The 20,718-nt window shown below is 34.2% G+C and overlaps 1 protein-coding gene and 2 long non-coding RNA genes across 8 annotated transcripts in view; 2 read left to right on the top strand and 1 right to left on the bottom strand.

The window, feature by feature from the left end:
- Positions 1-20,718, bottom strand: part of nrm (neuromusculin) — a 593,812-nt gene that overhangs the window by 232,250 nt on the left and 340,844 nt on the right. The window lies entirely within an intron of this gene.
- The window catches only part of LOC135831120 (uncharacterized), a 375,747-nt gene that overhangs the window by 148,376 nt on the left and 206,653 nt on the right, over positions 1-20,718 (top strand). The window lies entirely within an intron of this gene.
- LOC135850086 (uncharacterized) lies at positions 12,702-16,218 on the top strand. The gene is made up of 3 exons (XR_010559653.1): positions 12,702-12,950; positions 14,928-15,197; positions 15,298-16,218. It is a non-coding gene; the product is annotated as an uncharacterized LOC135850086 (long non-coding RNA).

Raw genomic sequence — 20,718 nt, forward strand, 5'->3', positions numbered from 1 at the left:
GATTTCTTTCATAATGCTTAGATCGCCCCAAAGTGATCGATTTCTTCAGGGAAACAAAAATTGCAAAACCTCAAATTCAATTAAACCAAATTCAGCTCAAGAGACGATCGATGTATCATAAATAGCAACCTGCTTCATTTCATCCATTGAAGTGATATCTTTCCATAAATTGATCGACGACTTACCTACTTACCGTGCTCATTTCCATATCTACGAGTCTATGTACCTTACATCGACACGAATGCTATTACTGTCAGGGAAAAAATCAGCACTCACCTGAAACAAAGGAAAAAAACAATCATGGATTAGTTGATTTTAATCAATAAGCAGATATATGTACTTAGTCCAACTATGGGTAAATTTAAAACTTAAAAAGTATACTGCTCTCTAAATTTGAAACAGTCAAACTTCACTGCTTAGCAGTCACGACATTTTGCCTTTTTAAAAGCAGTAGTTTTTTTACTGCAAAACAGTGAAAAATCTACTGAATTGGCCAGTAAAAAATCATTTTGACTGTCCAACTCAGTAGATGTTCTACTGTTTTGCAGTCAAAAACTACTGCTATTAAAAAAGCAAAATGTCGTGACTGCTAAGCAGTGAAATTTGACTGCTTCAAATTTAAAGAGTGGGCTATACGAAGCTCATTTTTGAAAAATCTTCATGAGATCCTTTTCAATTACCAGAATGTCCAATTTTAATCATGCCTGGTGATTTTTTGAATATTTTTTCCTCAATTTTTTTAAACTGAACTTCGAGTATAAGTAGGTACATCTCTATCAGAGTTGAATTTTCTCAAGAATAATTTAGATCTGATTAATGATTCGATTTCAAGGCTCAAAAAGGATAGATGATTTCGACCCAAAATTCAACAAATTCATACATTATCAAGGATAAATGGGGGAGAGGGGGTTGAAAATGACAAGAAAAGTTTTAAAAGGAACAAATCTAGGAGAAGTTGAAACTTGTAAATAGGTATAAAATATCCAAAAATGAACGTATCGGAGTAATTCGGAGGAAATAAATCAAGTTTTTTTTTTTTTTAATTTCTTTGAAAAGCTTTTGAGTCAATTACCCTTCCCTCCTCTGCATTTTCTTCAAATTCATCGACGAAGGAGAAATTTGGCAGGTTGCATCAAAAGGGTGATCTAAAATCCGTCCTTTGTTTTACCTTTTTTGATTTTAACACATTTTTAAAAAATAAACTACGGACTTTTGTGCATTTTTCGCAAGATTTTCTACCAAAGAGGGACATTATTTTTTCACCAATAGTCATGTAAAAGCACACCAGAAGTAACTCAGAAAAAAATGTAAAAAAAATTAAATGAATAAGTAAAGGTCACAGTAGAGTTAAAAGTCTGAATTTTTCAACCTCTCTCCCCAACCTCTCCCACCCCCTCCCTCATAAAAATCTACTTTAAATTTAAAAACTAAAACGTACGATTTTTGAAGGCATTTTTTAGAATTTTTTTTTCATCTTTGGTAAAACCCTTCACACTTATTCATCTCCATTCCGCCCTACCACCCTAAAAAAACTGAAAAAGGAATAGAATATGATGAATCAATTCTCATGCTTTCAAAATGAAATGAAAAATGAAGAATCCCAAAAAATTCGCAGTCGCGATGCCTTTTCTATTTTTCATATGAGGATCTGAAATATTTTCAGGGTCAATTTACCGTTGCAAAAATTACATTTATGCATCTAAAGATTTCAATTTGTGTCAATTTATGAATTGTTGTTGACTCTTCAAGCCAATGAAGCTTTCTTTGTGATTTCGGAGGAAAGTAACGAAAACGAGAAATATTTTTCCATAAAACGAAAAATTTTACTATACCTAACTTATACACAGGGTGTCCAAAATATAAGCAACTTCGTTGAAAATTCAACAACTTTTGCCTGAGACTAAAATTCAAGGAATTTTTGAAATCTAAACTTGAATTCGTGTTTCTTTTTTCTTTTTTCTTATTATTATTACCTACTTACCTACGTATTCATTCATTAAATCGAAACAAAAATATAATTTTTAATTAAATTTAGGTGAAATCTGTTCAAATTTTGATTAATAGGTAATCTATTTCGTTTTGTGATTTCTCAGACTGTGATCTTTTTTTGTAAATTTTCAGAAATCACAAAAAATTGAAAATCAAAACTGTTTACTGAATCAAGTTCAGCTACCTACTTTTTTTTCGTAGAACTTCAAATTTCTCATAACCAAAAAATTAATTTTTATGAAAAATTCAGCGTTCTACAAAAAACATGATGATAAAGCAATTGATTTTTTTCTTCTACAAACAGATGCCTTTGTTTGACTTCCAGTTTCCAGCAAAAATCAGGAAATTAAAAATTTTTCTTTATTTTCTCATCACAAGAAAACAATTCAAGAAAAAATTATGCAACATAAAATTTCCTCCCTAGCCTGGGATTGGCAGTTAATCTTTCTCTGATTATTGACGTTGTTTTTGAGATATTTAAGCAAAAATTACGAGTAGAAAACTCAACTACATTGAACGATTTTCATTAGTGATTTTTTGAACTGACCACTGACCACTCTGTACTTTCGGATTTCGCAAATCTTCAATTTTCAAGTCAAGCAAAAAATTATTTGAAAGAAATTTGCTCACTCATCAATACGCTATCTACAAAATTCCATAGCCAGTTGTCCAAATGACCACATACCTAATAATTTTTTTGTTTTTTAATTTCGATTGCCTCCTAAATTTTAAAATGATGAAACACGTCCATCTTCTTTTTTTTTTTTTTTTGCATAATATTCAGTTGTATTCATATTTTCAGTCAGATTATTCAATATTTGGACACCCTGTATGAACCTACTCTGAAGTGGATTTCATTTAGAAGTTTCGTTTTTGCCAAACTCCTAAAAAATTTTCATGTTTTGATGAGTTGAAAAAATTATTCCCATAGCCCCTTTGCACCCCCCCCCTCTATCCTTCCTTCCCTCTCAAGTACAAAAAAATCAGAAAAATGAGAAAATTCAAGTTTATCCAAAAATCTATTTTTGTATCAGAATAATGCTCTTCTCAAAAAAAAAAAAAAAAGGAACTTCTCTGTCCCTCAAAGAATGTTGATCCCTTTGTACAAAACCCTCTAGAATTTGAATAAATGAATGAAAAATAAAAAAATGGCAAAAAATCGAAGTCAGTAGGCTAAAAAAGTTGTGAAAATTTTCAATTTCTGATCAAAATCTTTCCATGTAACTAATACCTTACCTACCAATAATTAAAGTTCCCATGATATAAGACCCACTATCTCAGAACCACACAACACACACCTTAATAGATAAGCATTTCCAATTTGAAAATCACGAAAAAAAAAAACGAATAGTTACTTCAGCAACATTTCGTAGTAAAACACTCATCCACACAACGTCAAGAGAAAACGCACCAAAACCAGCAAAACAAACCATGAGGCAACGAAATGATAGGAGATTTCCAAAGGGATGAAATTTTTCGTCGAAATATAATTTAAGGTGGTAGTAACTATCTCGAGGAAAAGTATATCGTAACTGAAGGACGACGAGAGGCAGGAGGCAGAACATAGGATGAAAATACGAGGGAAAATATTCTGAAATACGAGAACCAACAGGATGGGTAGATTGGGAGCAGAGAGTCGAGCATATTTCTAAATTAGCTTTGTTACGAAGTTGGAATGGAATTTTTCGGGCTCTCGGTTTGAAAAAGAGCAGCACGAGCGGGCAGCACTGGTGTGTTTACGAATGTTGAACGATTAAATCTGAAATACGTTTTTTAATTACCTGCGAACTAATTTCGCAGCAGCACGCGAAATTAGACTCGACGACGACGCGATATTGTTCGCCATTCCGAAAGGCTGCAGCAGGCTCAGCACGGCGCAAATATTACTCAAAATATTACGATTATTTTTTTTTCTCAATGTTTCGGCGATGGCGATGGCGACTGCTACGACCTAATTCGAGATTTCGCCGGCGACGAGACACGCTGGTGTTTGTGTGTGAAATGTGCATACGTAAATGTATTAGAAGAAGGCAAAAAAGATACAGGAAATACAACCATATTCAACGTGTAATAATACATATTGTACGAGTATAAAAGCCTCGTACGATTTATATTTGTGTACATACATAAATGTGAAGTATTATACACGATGAAGCGAAATCCAGCGAGCAAAAAAGGCCAAGGTACCGCCATCTTGGTAATATTTAATAAAATAATTGGCGAGTATACGCGAAATGACACTAATTCGAGAGGATTATACTTCGTATTCGAGGGAGGTGTGTAGCATGTTCGAAGTTAATTTCTGTAATACCTTCTATTTTGCAGAAAAGCTTGTTACTTTCGATTCGAGTGAATGAGTCAGGGTCGCGGGGTCTTGGACTATAAGTGAATCTAATTCTCGAGCTTGGAAAAAGAAAACCCGGTCGAGGAAGGAAAAAAAGTGATACCAGTGTTTTTAGTAATTTTATGCAAATATTTGTTCGTACTACTATTTTAAAGGCTTCGGCAAAGCCCTGGTTGTTTCTTTTTTTCACTACACCATTCATTGGAGTAAGCTACAAATACACCCTCTCTACCCTCTATGCCATCTTTACGTTCGCCGAATGAACGTTTCGTATATGTGCAGGAAAAAAGGGGCTGTGTAAATTATGTTTCGCTCGTGTGCATCTTTTCATAGCTCTCACATGTGCTGTTCGAGTCAAAGAATTTTGGAAATTCTGCCATTTTGGTCAAATTGGTGCGATTGCTTTTACACGTTTACGTCAAGGTAGGTAAAGAGAGAGAGAGAGAAAGGGAGCGAGAGCTAAACCAAGCAGCAACCTATTTATCGAAATATTTTCTCGCGTTTCTCATCTTTTAACACGCTACACCGCGCCGTGTGCGAAAACGCTATAATATTTCGATTCGGTAATTTTTTTTCCAGCCGATGGATGTGTTTGTGTGCGTATTCGAGGATTATAGTATGTGGCGGCGGTGTGATTTAATGCTCCACTTGATACACGCGCGCGCTTACAAAAAATAAGTTTTAAAGTGGTGTTGCGAAAAGCGAAAAGGTTCGAATGTAATGCGCCAAATGTACATAAATTGGCCAACTTTTAACATAATGAACGCTCTGATCGAAGTTGTTTTCTGTTTTGTTGTATACATATGTGCAGGTAAATAGCCGAACTAATAGTTTAATGGATGCTGCGAAATATTCGTAGGTTCGGTGAAAAACTTCCGAAGTGAATTGAAAAGAAGAAATGTATCTATTTTTTGCGCGATGGAAAATTTGAAATTCCCGCGGATTTACTCGTCGTTAAAAGTAAATTTTTTGTGGAAAATAACGAGCCTCGCGAAAAAAATGAACAGAAACAAAATCTCAGAATACACTAGGGTGTACCTTATTTTGCAAAGTTGGAATTTTCCACCTACCAACCCCTCAAGTTGTTAACCTAGAGTAAGAAAATAATTCCCTATTTTTCATTTTTACCCCAAACTGCAGAAAAAGCAATGCCAGTAAACCCCTCCCCTCCTTTGAAAAAAAACTGAAAAAAATTAATTCTTCTTCTTTGCATCAGAATTTTTCTGGACGATCCTCGTTTCAAGAAAAAACTGTACCCGTATAAAACATCCCTCCAACGTTGAAAAAAAATCAGAAAAAATTAGAATAAATCAAAATCAGAGAGATATTTCTGGAATTATCAATCTCATTTCCACATTAGAATTTATTCTACATAATCCCCTTTTCAAGAAAAAAATCTTCTCTAGACCTCCAAATGATATTAGCTCTCTTGTATGGAGCCCCCTCCCCCCCCCAAGTGGGGAAAAAGATAAAGAATTGATGTCTATGGAAGTTTCTTGAAAATTTTTTATTTATGAACAGAATCTTTCTAAATACGCACAGTTTCAATAAAAACCTTCCCCCCACATGAAGTTTGGTTCCTTTATAAAGCCCCTCAAAGTTGAAAAAAAATTGATATTATCTATACAAATTTTTTGAAATAATGTTTCATTCAAAATTTCAGAATACACTCTAAGGTGTACATCATTTTGCAAAGTTGGAAGTTTACACCTCCCACCCCCCTCTTCCAAAGTTCTTACCCTAGAATGAGGAAATAATTCCTCATTTTTCATTTTTACCCCTATCTGCGAAAAAAGTGAGGCCATCACCCCTTCTCCTTCGTTGAAATTTTTTTCAAATTCAAAATTGTTTTTTTTTTGCGTCAGTCAAGTAAAAACTTTCCCGACCCTTCAAACCATACAGGCTCCTTAGAAAAAACCCTCCCTATATGTACAAAGTTGAAAAAAATGAGAATACCTAAATCAAAAGCAGTCGAGACATTTTTTTTTGGAAATGTCTCATTTCTACATCAGAATTGTTCTACATAATCTCTCTTTTCTGAGAAATAATCTTCGTTAGACCCTCTAATGATACTGGCTATCTTGTATGGAGCCCCCCCCCCCCAATTTAGGAATAATGAAAAGAGATGAAAAAAATTAAAAATCAGAAAAAATGAGGATACCTAAATCAAAATCAGAGAATTTTTTTGGAAACGTCTCATTTCTACATCAGAATTGTTCTACATAATCCCCTTTTCGAGAATAAACCTTTGTTGGGCCCCCTAACGATGTTGGCTTTCTTATATGGAGCCCCCCCCCCCAATTTAGGAAAAATTAAAAGAAATGAAAAAAATTAAAAACCAGAAAAAATAAGGATAAGTACAAAGTACAGATAGGCAACCTGCGAGAGAATTACTTTTAGGCCGGAGAGCTAAATCAGGCTGGGCACGAATTTTTCGTACGTTAGTTGCATTAAAAAGCAGGTAAATAAATATAGGTCGGTTAAGAAAAAGAGACTTCTTCTTAATTTGATTAAGGATAAGTACCTAAATCAAAATCAGAGACATTTTTTTTGCAAATGTCTCATTTCTACATCAGAATTCTTCTACATAATCTCCTTTTTTTGAGAAAAAAGCCTTCGTTGCCCCCCTGTGATGTTAGCTCTCTTGTATGGAGCCGCCTCCCCCCTCCCAAATTTGGGGGAAATGAAAAAAGATGAAAACAATTTTAAATAGGTAACCACATTTTCAAGAAAAATCCTCTCATGGTCCTCCAAAAGATGTTGGTCCACATGCATATGAAGCTTCCAAAGTTGAAAATAATCAAAAAATATGAAAATTAATGTCTGAAGGTACAAATTATTTGAAAATTTCTCATCTCTGAGCAGAATACTTCCAGATAATTCGTTTTTCAAGAAAAATGTTTCTTCAGTCCCCTCCAATCATATTGCTAACCTACATAAAGACCTCCAAGGTTGAAAAAATAAACAAAAAAAAAATCAATCTCCTTTCAGGGTTCTTTTAAATGACTTCTCTTTGGAAAAAACCCTCCTTACTTGTTGGATGTCAGTGATCAATTACAGGTACTGAAATCCATACCTCAGTCTTCCCCAAGCTATAATCTTGGCTAGTTCAACCTGAACCAGTTAGAATAAAACTTGAATGAAATTAATCTTTCAATAAATCAAATTATACTTTTAAAAACTAAGGAAGGGACAGAGTTCCACTTTTTCATTGTGAAAGTGGGGGGGGGGGGGGAAATCGAAAACATTAAATACGTAGTGCTTTTCTGATGAAGATGGATCAAATCCAAGCATTAAAATAAAAAAAAAATTAAATACACACACATTCATGTTTTTTTTTGGGTACATTTCCCCCTACCCCCCATTTTGGGAGGGGCGGTAAAAAGCACCTAGAAGGATAGTGCTAGGTTAGTGCTGGTTAGTGCACGTATCGCCGACGTTAGTGCACGCCCCCTTCACCCCCATTTTTTAAAAAATATGTGGGGGGGGGTACAGAGAAACGTGGTACCCCCCCATTCGCGGAAGGTGGTTAAAAACCACCTAGAAGGATAGTGCTAGGTTAGTGCTGGATAGTGCACGCATTCCCGACGTTAGTGCACGCCCCCTTCAACCCAATTTTTTACAAAATTTGTGGGGGGGTACGGAGAATTTACAAAAAAAGGGGAAGAACGTTGTTGAAAGGGTTAAAACCCACATAGTTCGATTCAGTTTCGTTAGTGCCGGTTAGTGCACACACTTATACAATTATTCCCCCTCCCCCTCCCTCAATATTAATTAAATGAATAATTTCACACCCTATGGCCCAGTAAAATGAGCATCGAATAGGGAAAATCAAAGTGGCAAGCTGATTTTCAGTATATTGGTCCATTTTGATGTCCTGAAAACGAATCCGAGGAGTCCCCCACTGTACCGAGTGAGCTCCCACCCCCCCCCCCCCATCGGGGGTTTGGCCAAAATCTCGAATAGTACATATTGACTCTAGCGCAAAAATGGTTTTACAAAATGTTCTTCTACTTGTACGTCAAATTTCTCATCAGATGAGCCATTGATCAGTTTTCCAGTCCCAAGGGGGGGTGGACCTACAGCGTTTCGAACATAAGGGGGTTTGGGATAGCTTCATAACGTTGATAGTTAATCATCATTGAACCGATTATATTGTTGTTTTACCAGGCGAATTATTTGACTCCTGTTACGAGATGTATTTTTTAAGTGTTTCAATGACTTTTCAATCCCTCCCCAAGCGGATTTTCACACACTTTTTCGCAAAATGTGATTTTGTGTCTTCGCTGAAGACTCATCTCCTCCCCTCACACTTCCTCAAATTTTTATAAAAGTCCCGATTCTGTAACATTGAACTGAAAATTCCCTTCAGGTACATTTTTTTAAAGGTGTTCCCATGGCAGTTTTGCTAAAAAAATCATTTTCTTCACAATCTTCTAAAAGTTTGGAGGAGAGGAGTGGTATAGGAAATCACTGTAATCCTAATCTGCACACTTCATACTTTTGGTTTTATGTGAAACAAACAAACTTTGGAGACTTTCATTTCTGAAGACTTGTGAACTTGAAGCAAATCTGATTGTGGAATTTTAGAAGAATTACATAAGGGATTCCAAATCAGTGATAAAATTTGAAAACTTCAACTTGAAATTGGACTTTCAGGCAAACATATTGAAGTTGAAATCTGAAACTGAAAAAAAAATATTGCGAATACTTTTTTTTAGATTTTGTGTGTTTATAATTGAATCGGTGGGAACATTATGGGGCTAAGTCCATTTTCGCACTTTTCAGGAATAACAAAAAACTGATTTATTTGAAAAATTTTTGATAAACATGCTTAAGGTCATTGAAAGAGGACCCCAAGACACAATTTTTAGAATTGTTTAGAAAAAAAAAATATTCACGTGCGCCGGCGCTGTTGCTGCCTAAACAAATGGGACTTAGACCATTTCTGCACCCAATTGACAAAATTTCTTTTGAAATTGCTCGGGCACGAATAGGGCTTGATTCTACATCTAAGTACATCATTTAGACTGCTATCTCGTTTAAATTGACCAAAAACCCATTGAGGTATAAGACTTTTTGCCGAAGTTGTTAATTTTTTCATCATTTTTCAGTTCAGAGATTAACTTACATTTCAAAAAATAGTCTTCTCAAAAATGTTAGTTATTTTTCATGGAATTTAAAAATTTTTACAAAAAAGTCATAAATGCAGATCCGCCCTTTTTCTGCGCCCAAATACCACTTTCCCGGCAGTTTTGCGGAAATCTGACATCACCAGTCGATCCGCCGTACTTTGAAACACCTATATCCCTGAAAAAAAAATTTCCAAAAATGTGACTTGGTCCCTTTCTGTTCTCACTGATTCAATTTATAATTACCTAATTTCACAGTTTTGCGCTGCCTATTACGATTGAATTGAAAATTTCATTGTGAGAACGAGAAGGTAGGTAGGTAATAGGTAATCAATGATTTAGGTTCACCCCCCCTTTCAAAGGTGTGAAATATGAAGGAAGGTTCATTTTATGGCAAATTACATGAATTACTCGTAGAACAGAACCATTGCATTTTTCCAATTTGACGTACCCATATTAAAGAAGATGGATAGGAAAAAGTTGCAGGGGGCTTGGGACCCACAAAGGGGGAGAATTCATTACTCTACGTTAAAAAAGGTGTTTGCTGTTTGAAACTGGTATTAACATTCCATTCGACATTTTTACATTTTTTCGTACATTTCAATTCACTTCACGTACGTTATATGGGCAAAAAACTAAATGGTGAGGGGCAGGTGGGAGGGGTGACACTGGTAGTCCGCTCTGTACCTCAAAAAAACAAAGTGAATCACCATCATGCGATTTTTGAATGATTAAAAATATTACGATCAATATTTGACGTACAAGTAGAAGAACATTTTGTAAAACCATTTTTGCGCTAGAGTCAATATGTACTATTCGAGATTTTGGCCAAACCCCCGATGGGGGGGGGGGTGGGAGCTCACTCGGTACAGTGGGGGACTCCTCGGATTCGTTTTCAGGACATCAAAATGGACCAATATACTGAAAATCAGCTTGCCACTTTGATTTTCCCTATTCGATGCTCATTTTACTGGGCCATAGGGTGTGAAATTATTCATTTAATTAATATTGAGGGAGGGGGAGCGAATAATTGTATAAGTGTGTGCACTAACCAGCACTAACGAAACTGAATCGAACTATGTGGGTTTTAACCCTTTCAACAACGTTCTTCCCCTTTTTTTGTAAATCATTTCTCCGTACCCCCCACAAATTTTTTTAAAAAAGGGGTGAAGAAAGTGTGCATTAACGTTGGGGATGCGTGCACTATCCAGCACTAACCTAGCACTATCCTTCTAGGTGGTTTTTAACCTCCTTCCGTGAATGGGGGGGTACAGAATTTCCCTGTACCCCCCCCCCCACAAATTTTGTAAAAAATTGGGTTGAAGGGGGCGTGCACTAACGTCGGGAATGCGTGCACTATCCAGCACTAACCTAGCACTATCCTTCTAGGTGGTTTTTAACCACCTTCCGCGAATGGGGGGTACCACGTTTCTCTGTACCCCCCCCCCCCAACATATTTTTTAAAAAATGGGGGTGAAGGGGGCGTGCACTAACGTCGGCGATACGTGCACTAACCAGCACTAACCTAGCACTATCCTTCTAGGTGCTTTTTACCGCCCCTCCCAAAATGGGGGGGTAGGGGGAAATGTACCCTTTTTTTTTTTTAGAAAGGGGATAATTTCCACTTCCTTTTAAAAAGAATCAAAAATAATATTCAACAATAATTTTAATGAAAATGGGTCAAATCTAAGGATTAGCAAGTAAAAAAAACGTGAAAATGTCAATTTTTCAAATTTTTGATATATTTGGAGAACCTAATGGGGGGGGGCTTCCTGATACTATGTATCTACTTATTTTTGCCAACATGGTTGGAGAAATTTTTCTCATGAAATCCGACAACTTTAGGGCATGATCAACAAATACATTTTTTTCACAAGTACATAGGTATAAATAAGAGCTCTTTCTCTAATCCACAAGTTATCCAAGGGTGGAGATAGGGGGCTAAACTTGGTGTATAAGTCGATTTTACCAAAATAGGGACTTGACTGAGGTAGTGGAACTAGAAAGTTCACAATTTCAACAATTTTGTTTGATACTTCGATTTTTTCGTAGGTACGAGTATTTTGTAAAATGGGGAATATTGGGGTACACTCAAATGAAAATACGAGCAAGAGCAGTTCCTAAATCCAATCCAACTTTACATCATTTACTGCATTTGAACGAGCGTATAAGAAGTACAGGTGCAAACAAAACTGCATCATCAATGCATCGTAAAACGCTTCAACAAAACCCTCTGTCAAACATCGAAGAAGTCAACGAGATGAGTTCATCCTGCTCGTATGTACATTTTGTTGTACAAAATACCGCACGTGAACGCGGTTACGGGCACACGGGTACGGTACGCCGCGACCCAACCGAGAGAATTGCGTCTGTTTATCACCATTAATATGGTAAATAATAAAACGCGCGGCCTGCGAAGTATCTTTGATCCGATTTAATCCGAATGCTAACAACCTAACGCAACGTAATTTTCATCGCCAGAGCCTCGCCGCCGCTCCGATGCCGCCTCGTTCCAACGAGGTACGTAATAGAAGTTCATTAGAGATTTAAAACGGTGACGAATATAAGAGCAGATTAAGCTAATCCTTTTTGGTTGTTGGAAATCGATACCTACTCTGTATACCTACAGTTGGTGCGAGTTCATTTGCATACACCTAACTATTCGTCTAGCTATGGTTTACTCTCTTCTCGCTTGCTCACTCTCTATCTCTCTCTTGTACTTGTATTTTGCTCAGCTCAGTTCAGTTGTTCTCTTTCTCTATTGACAATTGTCAAGTGGCAGCTATGGTCGTTTTGGATTGAATGAAACGTACAGAACAGTTTGTGCTCTTGAGAGAGAGAGATACATACGTGATTTTTTTTTTTACTTTTGAGACGCTGATTACCCATGATCTTTCCCTTTCCTCGATGATTAAATTCGAGATTTCTTGATTAGTTTGATTTTGAAAACTTCATTAAAAAATTATTCAGATAAAACTACATTATAACGTATCGATAATGGTGGGTGGAGTGAATTACATACCAATACATATTGATATTTTTAATCATTGAAGGAATGAGTATCTTCATCAAACAGCTATTAATTGAAATTCTTTAGTTCACTCTTAGCATGATAGAGATGAAAAAAAATCATAAAATGTATCTCAAATGAACAGATAATATTGATAATAATCTTATCGAAATTAATAAAATTACTCAAGATCAAAGATGGTTAGATGTAATTGAAAATCCAAAGCTTGATTGATTCAAAATCAATTTACTGTGAACTATAGTTGTACCATGAAGAAAATATAAAATACAAATATTTGTATGTGAAGTGCGGAATTCTTCGTCTCTCGAAATTTTTAACTATATGATGTTAATGTTAAATCGAATAATGTATAAATATCATAAAGAACTAAAGCTGTACTTCTCCGGAGAATGGATTCCGAGAAGGCTTGAAGATCAAAAAAATGAAGATAGCCGTAATCGACGGACTCATCATGGTAAGTAAAGTAGTCACCTATTCATTGGAGTCATGAAGGCTTTTATTTTAGCTGACAATGATTTTAAACATTTCAAAATAATTTCACACGTGACAAAATATCTCTCGTACCGTAATATCGAAGCTTCAAAAAATAGAACGTGTCAAGTATGTGAAAAGTAAAAAAATGATAAAATATAACATCAAAAGCAAAAAATACAAAAAAAAAGTTTTTTGAAAAGAAAAAATTGAAAAAATTGAAAAATTGATGAACAATTTTATAAATAGGCTATTGTTAATGAAATTGAAAATAAATCCACGTTGGATGAATTAAACAATTTTCACACATTGAACAAAAAATAAAAAAAGCATAATAGAAACACACAAAAATAAATAATTTTTCGACAATAAAAATTGTAGTGATAAGAACGAAAAAAAAAATGGCCAGAAGCTTGAAAAAAAAATTGTATTACCTAAGATAGATGAAAAATTGAAAAAATAATTTCAAGTGATGAAATGATAAAATGTAGGTAGGTATTTGTAACAGTAAAACCAAAAAAAAAAATTTTAAACGATCGACCCCCTTCTCCTTCCCCTCTAAAAAAACTAAGCAAATTTTTTCATTTTTGTTTTCGACGACTTGCTCATTTTTCCCCCGTCAAAACACGAGAAGACCCATCAGATGACTCTAAACCAAAATTTCAGACACTCGAGCGAAGAAGTGAGGGCCCAAACGGTTTCTGAATTTCCCAAATTCGTTGAAAAATGTCATAAACCGATGAATAAAATTGAATGGTCAGTTCTTACTTATTTCAGAAAAATTCATCTCATTCGAACTAAAATCACGTTTCAATTGATTTCACTGATAAATTTTTTCCTTGAAATATTTTACAAATACTTAAATGAATAAGATGAATTTTGAGTAACAGTTGGAAAAATAGTACATACTTTAAAGGCTCTCCTAAAATTATTCAAAAAAAGTTATAAGATATCGAAAAAATCTATTTTCCTCTTTCCTGTCATAAGTGACCTGCGAAACAAAATGTTGGTGGAACATTCTCGAAATTTTCGAGATTTTAGACGATTCAATTTTTTTTTCAAATTAAAGTAAGCCTACATAAATACAGTTTTCTTTACTTGTGGCGAAAAAGACCCTCAACGAAGCATTTCTGTGGTTATAGAAGTCGACTTGGAAAGAGGATTTCCAAAGTTGTATAGCTACTCAATCGTAGATTTCCAGATTTTAGGGATTTTTCCTCAAAAAAATTCTCAGTTCGAAAAGAACCATTCTTTACACACAAATTGAAAATGACCCCCTCATTTCGGAATTTTGAGATATTTTACTGAAAAAAATGTGCCCAAAAATGTAATTTTTTTCAGATTTCAAAAATGACCCCAAAAGACGAATTTATGATCAATAAAAGAAGATTTACAGAAGGTAGTTGTTCAATTTCACACTTTGGATTTTTGAGCCATTTAAAAAACAAAAAAATCGGCCCTAAAAATACCGAATGTCGAAGACAGTCCCCCTCCCCCCTCCTAAAGAACGCGTTTCTAGTTGGAATATGACATGACATAGAGCTGCCCAATCACACACTTCAGAACTTTGGAGCATTTTTTTGATGAAAAAAAAATCGGATCCAAAAAATATCATTTATCTCACTAATGCAACCCCCCCCCTCCCAACGTTCTGTAGTTGAAATGTGACCTGGAAAAAATATAATTCCCAGAATTATAGCAACTCAATCATACTTTTGGACATTTTTGTGGTATTTTTTGGAAAGATCCGGACCCTTTAAAACACATTTATTTAAAAATTGAACTTTTAAACACAATTGTAGATAATTCAAACAGTAATGTTTTTTTTTCTTCAAGTTACTTAATAACGAATCACTTAATTCTTTCATCAATTCGTACTCCGCAAGGCTCCCATTTTCATTCGCTAGCAAAAATAATAAGTAGATACCTATCTAATCACCTGTACTTTATTTCCCCACAGGTTATCCTTTCCTCGCTGAATCTCTACCATTACGCTAGCGAAAAATATACTCTCATTTACACAATCTATAGCTCGAATCGACAAATCCGTATACCACATTCCAGATATTCGATTGGTTTTCGTTGAGATGATAGCCTCGTCTTCCAAATATGCGGCTTCGTACAGCGAAGCGAATAATCAAAACCAAAAACAACAAAACATCTATAGAAAAACACCCAGAGAACATTGAAGAAACAACTAAAAGAATTGATGAGAGATCCAAATAAACTAGTGAGTGTTCGGTCATTTTTCAACTAAAAAATTAAATTAATCGTATTTTTTGATGCGAAAAATTGACCACAAATGATTTTTTTCAAACTTTTCTTCGCAGGCAATTTTTAGTGCCCACGTCGGAAACGATTCAACTTTCAATGAAGAAATAGCCCTTCTGTATTAACATTTCTGCGACTTGCGGGTATATTAGATGCCATAAATGGAAGAAAAACAACAGCGAAAAAAAAAAACGAATATGATAATTTTATATTCAGAGATATGCCAACGTTATCGGATCATAGAAAAACTCATTAAATATCCATATTAAATCGAACTCATGGAGGCAGCTTCTTTGCAGCGACAGTACAATAATAGTGGTCTGATCCAAAGAACTCATTGAAGAATCGGGATCAACGAGTATTTTTTCATGCAACTACCAGACAAGACACGCTCAATATACTCAAATTGGATACAATGTACTGTTGGAGTTTATTGCGACGATGAACTAAAGTTTAGAGCCATTTTCGGGACGCAAAAGAACTCAACACAAAACAATACGAAGCGTTATGAATACGAGATATTTGTGAACTAAAGGGGAGAAATAGTCTTCTACTGCGGAATTTGAAGCCTATATAAGAGCTTCTTTTGAAAATTTATCACCCCATTATGTGTCCGACATAATGATTGACAAAGCACAATGAGCAGCAGTTAGCATCCAGTGCACGAAAATGATCCACTGCTTTTTTATGCAAATAACTAAAGCCAACGAATATTTCCACCTATAGGTATGATTTCATTCGATTATCTCTCATACAAAAAATTTTACTAGGATAGCCTACATGTGTAGTTTTTTCAGGGCGTCATCTGATTTGAAAATTCATGTGCAATTTTTTTAAAGTACAAGACGTCTTAAAAATACTCAACATATAAGTTTAAAGATGAATGATAATGATCGAAGTAATTTTTTAATTAAAATTATATTGCTTACTAGGATAATTACATAGTTAATTACTCAAATAAAATCAAATTCTCATTTCAATATTCCATTTTCTTTATGATTATTTTCTGCTCATTATACGATTACGTAGGTAATCAACTTTTCGTCAATTCAAATAATATTCTGTGCAGACAAACTAATCACAACAGATAAGCTCGAATCTCAAAAAATGAGTATTTCTATTTCTATCTTGAAATTTGAAATGTCCACAACTTTATAAAAAGATAAGCACATTCCTACAAGTAGATCTACAGATACATTGAAATTATCAAAAATTCAGACGAATCCATAACGAAATTGTAAAAGAGAAACATGAAAATCATCCAGCAATGCACAGTAGAATACGTATAAATTCGTCAAAAAAAGGGAGATATTTACCTAAAATATGAACCACGGAAAATGAATTGATTTTTCATTAGCAGCGATATCGCTTTTAGTATAGGTATTGGCTAAACAGAAAGCGAGATTTATGGGTGTGTATTTTTAATGTTTGGCCAAGCCAACGACGACGACGTCAACGATGACTGGGCAATGGCGGTGCGGCGAGAAGAGAAGTTGATTTTACAAAGGTGTTTCGCATTTGTTGTATGTATTAAGGCAGATAGAAATAGATTTCGTTCATTTATTTTGATATCGCGGTTTCCGACTGCGTCGCTGTGCAAATTACAAATATTAAACGGTGTTCGGAATTAATCGAATTGTGGGGCGAGTTTTACTGCGTGGTTGGACGGATTGATTTTTATTTTTTCTATTTTTTAAATGGAATGAGCGATTAGCGATAGGGAGGTTTGATGGATTGTTTGTAGGTATTAAAATGTTACAACGAGCGTTTTGAAAGTTTTCTGGGAATGCATTTCGCTGGATTTGAGGAGAAGAAAAAAATTTCTGAGAGAATCTGGAGGTAGTTTTGTGGATCAATTTCATATATTTTTTCATATGTATATACCTAAGAGGCTCAGACAGTCCATGCAGATAAAATTTTTACTTGGGCGTGCGTCATTTTTCAAGAGTTGCTTTTTCAGGAAGAGGGATCGAAATAACACCAGTTCAACCAATGGGAGGGGGAGGTGGTCAAATCAATCTTCAACTTTCTTCAGACTTCCAATTCGGAGCATGTTAGTCTACATCTATAGAGCGTAAGTATCAAAAAAATTCAATTTTAGTGATAAAAAATGTTCTTAAAAAATCTTCCTTTTTGCAATTCAAAGTTTCAGTTTTTGGTCAAAAATGTTTATTTTTCCACAGAAAATGTTTACGTTTTGCCAACAAAAAATGGTTAGGTACTTTTTGACACCAAAAATAGGTAAAGATATTCATTCTTTTCAGAATCTTTTTGAAGAATCTTCATTATTGTGCACCAAAAGCGTTCATTACTTGCCAAAAATGTAAACGTCTATATTTGGCAAAAAATTTGAAAAAGTAATGTTTTTCGCAACAATTTTTTTAATTTTCAAGCAACAAGTACATTTTTTCAACCAAAATTATCGATTTCTATTGCCAAAAGTGTTAATTTTTCAACACCAAAAATTATCACCATTCATTTTTTTTAAAATTAATGTTTATTTTGCTAGGTACCAAAAATAATTGAATCCAGGAACAGCCATTCCTTCTAATATACTATTTTGTAAATCAATCAGTTCATCAGAAAAACGTGTTCATGTTGAAACTGAAACTCTTAGAAAATGAACTTTTGAAAAATTTGCAAACTAGTTTCATAAAAATCGATCTGGAGGCGAAACGAAGCGTCCTGCGAAAAAATTACGTCGAAGAAAATTGTAGAGAATCAAATTTCCAATCAACATAGTGCCGTTAGTTTTTTTCTAGGATGCTTAGTTTTTGATTTATTTACGAAAAACTAAAACGTGAAAATCGGAATACTGACTTTTGGGCCACTCTGTATGTTTGTTGTATGACATCAAAAATATTCATATTTGGCAAAAATGTTTTACAGAATGATGTAAGTACTTAATTTGACAACAAGAGTGCACTTTTTTGCCAAAAATTAATTTTTTTTTTGACATTTAGGATGTTGATTTTTTGACGCAAAAAATATGTTCATTTCTTGACACCAAAAGAAGAAACGGTGATTGTTTTGACATCGAAAACGTTGATGTTTTTTTTGACATTAGAACTGTTGATTTTTTTGAAATCAGAAGTGTTGATTTTTGGCATTAAAAATGTTGATTCTTAATGTCAAAAATGTTGATTTTTGCTATCAAAATACCAATTTTTGCTATCAAAAAATACCAATTACTGACACAAAAAATGATTGCATTGATTGTTTTAAAATCAAAAATGTTGTTTTTTTGGACATTGAAACGGTTGAGTTTTTGACATCAAAACCGTTAATTTTTTGACATCAAAACCTTTTATTTTAGAACATCAAAACTGTTAATTTTTTTGACATCAAAACCATTGATTTTTTTAAACATCAAAACCGTTGATTTTTTGACATTTAAAAACCGTTGATTTTTTGACATCAGAACCATTGGTTTTTTAACATCAAAAACGGTTGATTTTTTGACATCAATGACGAGGTTTTTCCATCAAAACTGTGCGTATTTTTTGACATCAAAACTGTTGATTTTTTGACATCAAACCCCGTTGATTTTTTGACATCAAAAATCGTTGATTTGTTTTTTGACATCAGAACCATCAATTTTTTGAGATCAAAAACCGTTGATTTTTTTTAAACATCGAAAACCATTGATTTTTTGACATTTAAAAATTGTTGATTTTTTGACATCAATGATGGGGTTTTTCCATCAAACCTGTGTATATTTTTTGACATCAAAAACCGTTGATTTTTTCGACATTTGAACCATTGATTTTATGGCATCAAAAACCGTTGGTTTTCAGACATCAAAAACGGTTGATTTTTTGACATCAATGACGGGGGTTTTTCCATCAAAACTGTGCGTATTTTTTGACATCAAAACTGTTGATTTTTTGACATCAAAAACCGTTGATTTTTTGGCATCCAAAATCGTTGATTTGTTTTTTGATATCAGAACCATCAATTTTTTGACATCAAAAACCGTTGATTTTTTTTTTTTTAAAAAAACACCGAAAACCATTGATTTTTTGACATAAAAAAAATGTTGATTTTTCGACATCAATGACGGGGTTTTTCCATCAAATCTGTGTATATTTTTTGACATCAAAAACCATTGATTTTTTTGACATCCAAAACCATTGATTTGTTTTCGACATCAGAACCATTGATTTTTTGACATCAAAAACCATTGATTTGTTTTTTGACATCAACCATTGATTTTTTGACATCAAAAACCGTTGGTTTTTTTTGAAACATCGAAAACCACTGATTTTTTGACATCAAAAAAAAATATACATATTGTTCGTTTTTTGACATCAAAAAAAAAATATTGTTGATTTCTTGACATATTTTTTTTTATATATTTTATGCAAAAAAAATGCACAAAAACGCTCATGTCTTTTAAAAAGTTCAAAAAATGTCAATTTTTCACGACAAAGGTGTTCATTTTTCGTCAAAAAGCATGTTTTTCTCCCGAAATTCTGATCCTGCAATCCAACAAACGTCCATTTCTGCCACCAAAAATGAAAATTTCTGCGAGCTTGTGCTCAATTTGCCACAATAAAATGTTCATTTTTTTGCTCAAATCAAGTGTTTTAGCAGTTATGATATACAAATATTTCGGTTCGGTACAGCGGTTGTTGTTTCAAAAATTAGGAACCTCTTTAAAAAAAACAACAATACCACTCATGATAAAGCAACAAATTCTTCGATTTTTTTGGCGAGGTGGGAATGAGCATTTCGCTTTGTTGTATACATGTGTCTTTATTCGAGTATAAAACGAATTTAAACGACTGATACATTTGTATATTATTTAAGAGGGAAAAAAATGAAATCTACCCCACTTCCTCCTCCTCCATTTCATTCATGTCATTTCGAACACATCTGTAATGCACTACCATTACACGTGTAAATGTCCGAAAACAATAAACTGTACATCAACACGGTACCTAAATTATTCGATTAATACACGAGCTCGTATTATATTATTCTTGCCAAAGGGTGTTTTTCGATTCGTATTTTGCATTAGGTACGAGTATATTATTTGTTGTAGTGTCATGTCGACCAATGTTAGTATGTACGTTATGTTGTACAGCTGTATACAAATTAAAAGGTACACGCGATTGTGAATAGGGTTCCTCGTCCAGTATGACGAACTTAAATCAAACCAACGAGTAGGTAGAGGTAGCCACTAGCCACGAATAATACATAATTCGTCGGCTCGTCGCAGCACCTATGAAAAAGGAGTAATTTAGCGATAAGGTTTCATCCATTAGGTACACTGTGCGAAAAGTTACGAGGTAGGCTGTTTAAAGCGTTTTAAACATTTTTAAGCGTCTTTTTATGATTAATGAGCCCGGTAAAATGTAATTGATTACGAGAGAGAGCGGTTTTAATTTAACACACCTAGCTACCTAGTACCTACAATATCTTGCGAAATGAGTTTTATTTTCCGACATTTACGACACAGCAGAAAAAAAAATCGT

The sequence above is a fragment of the Planococcus citri genome, chromosome 1, assembly GCF_950023065.1.
Source record: "Planococcus citri chromosome 1, ihPlaCitr1.1, whole genome shotgun sequence".
In the NCBI taxonomy this organism is placed as follows: Eukaryota; Metazoa; Arthropoda; class Insecta; order Hemiptera; family Pseudococcidae; genus Planococcus; species Planococcus citri.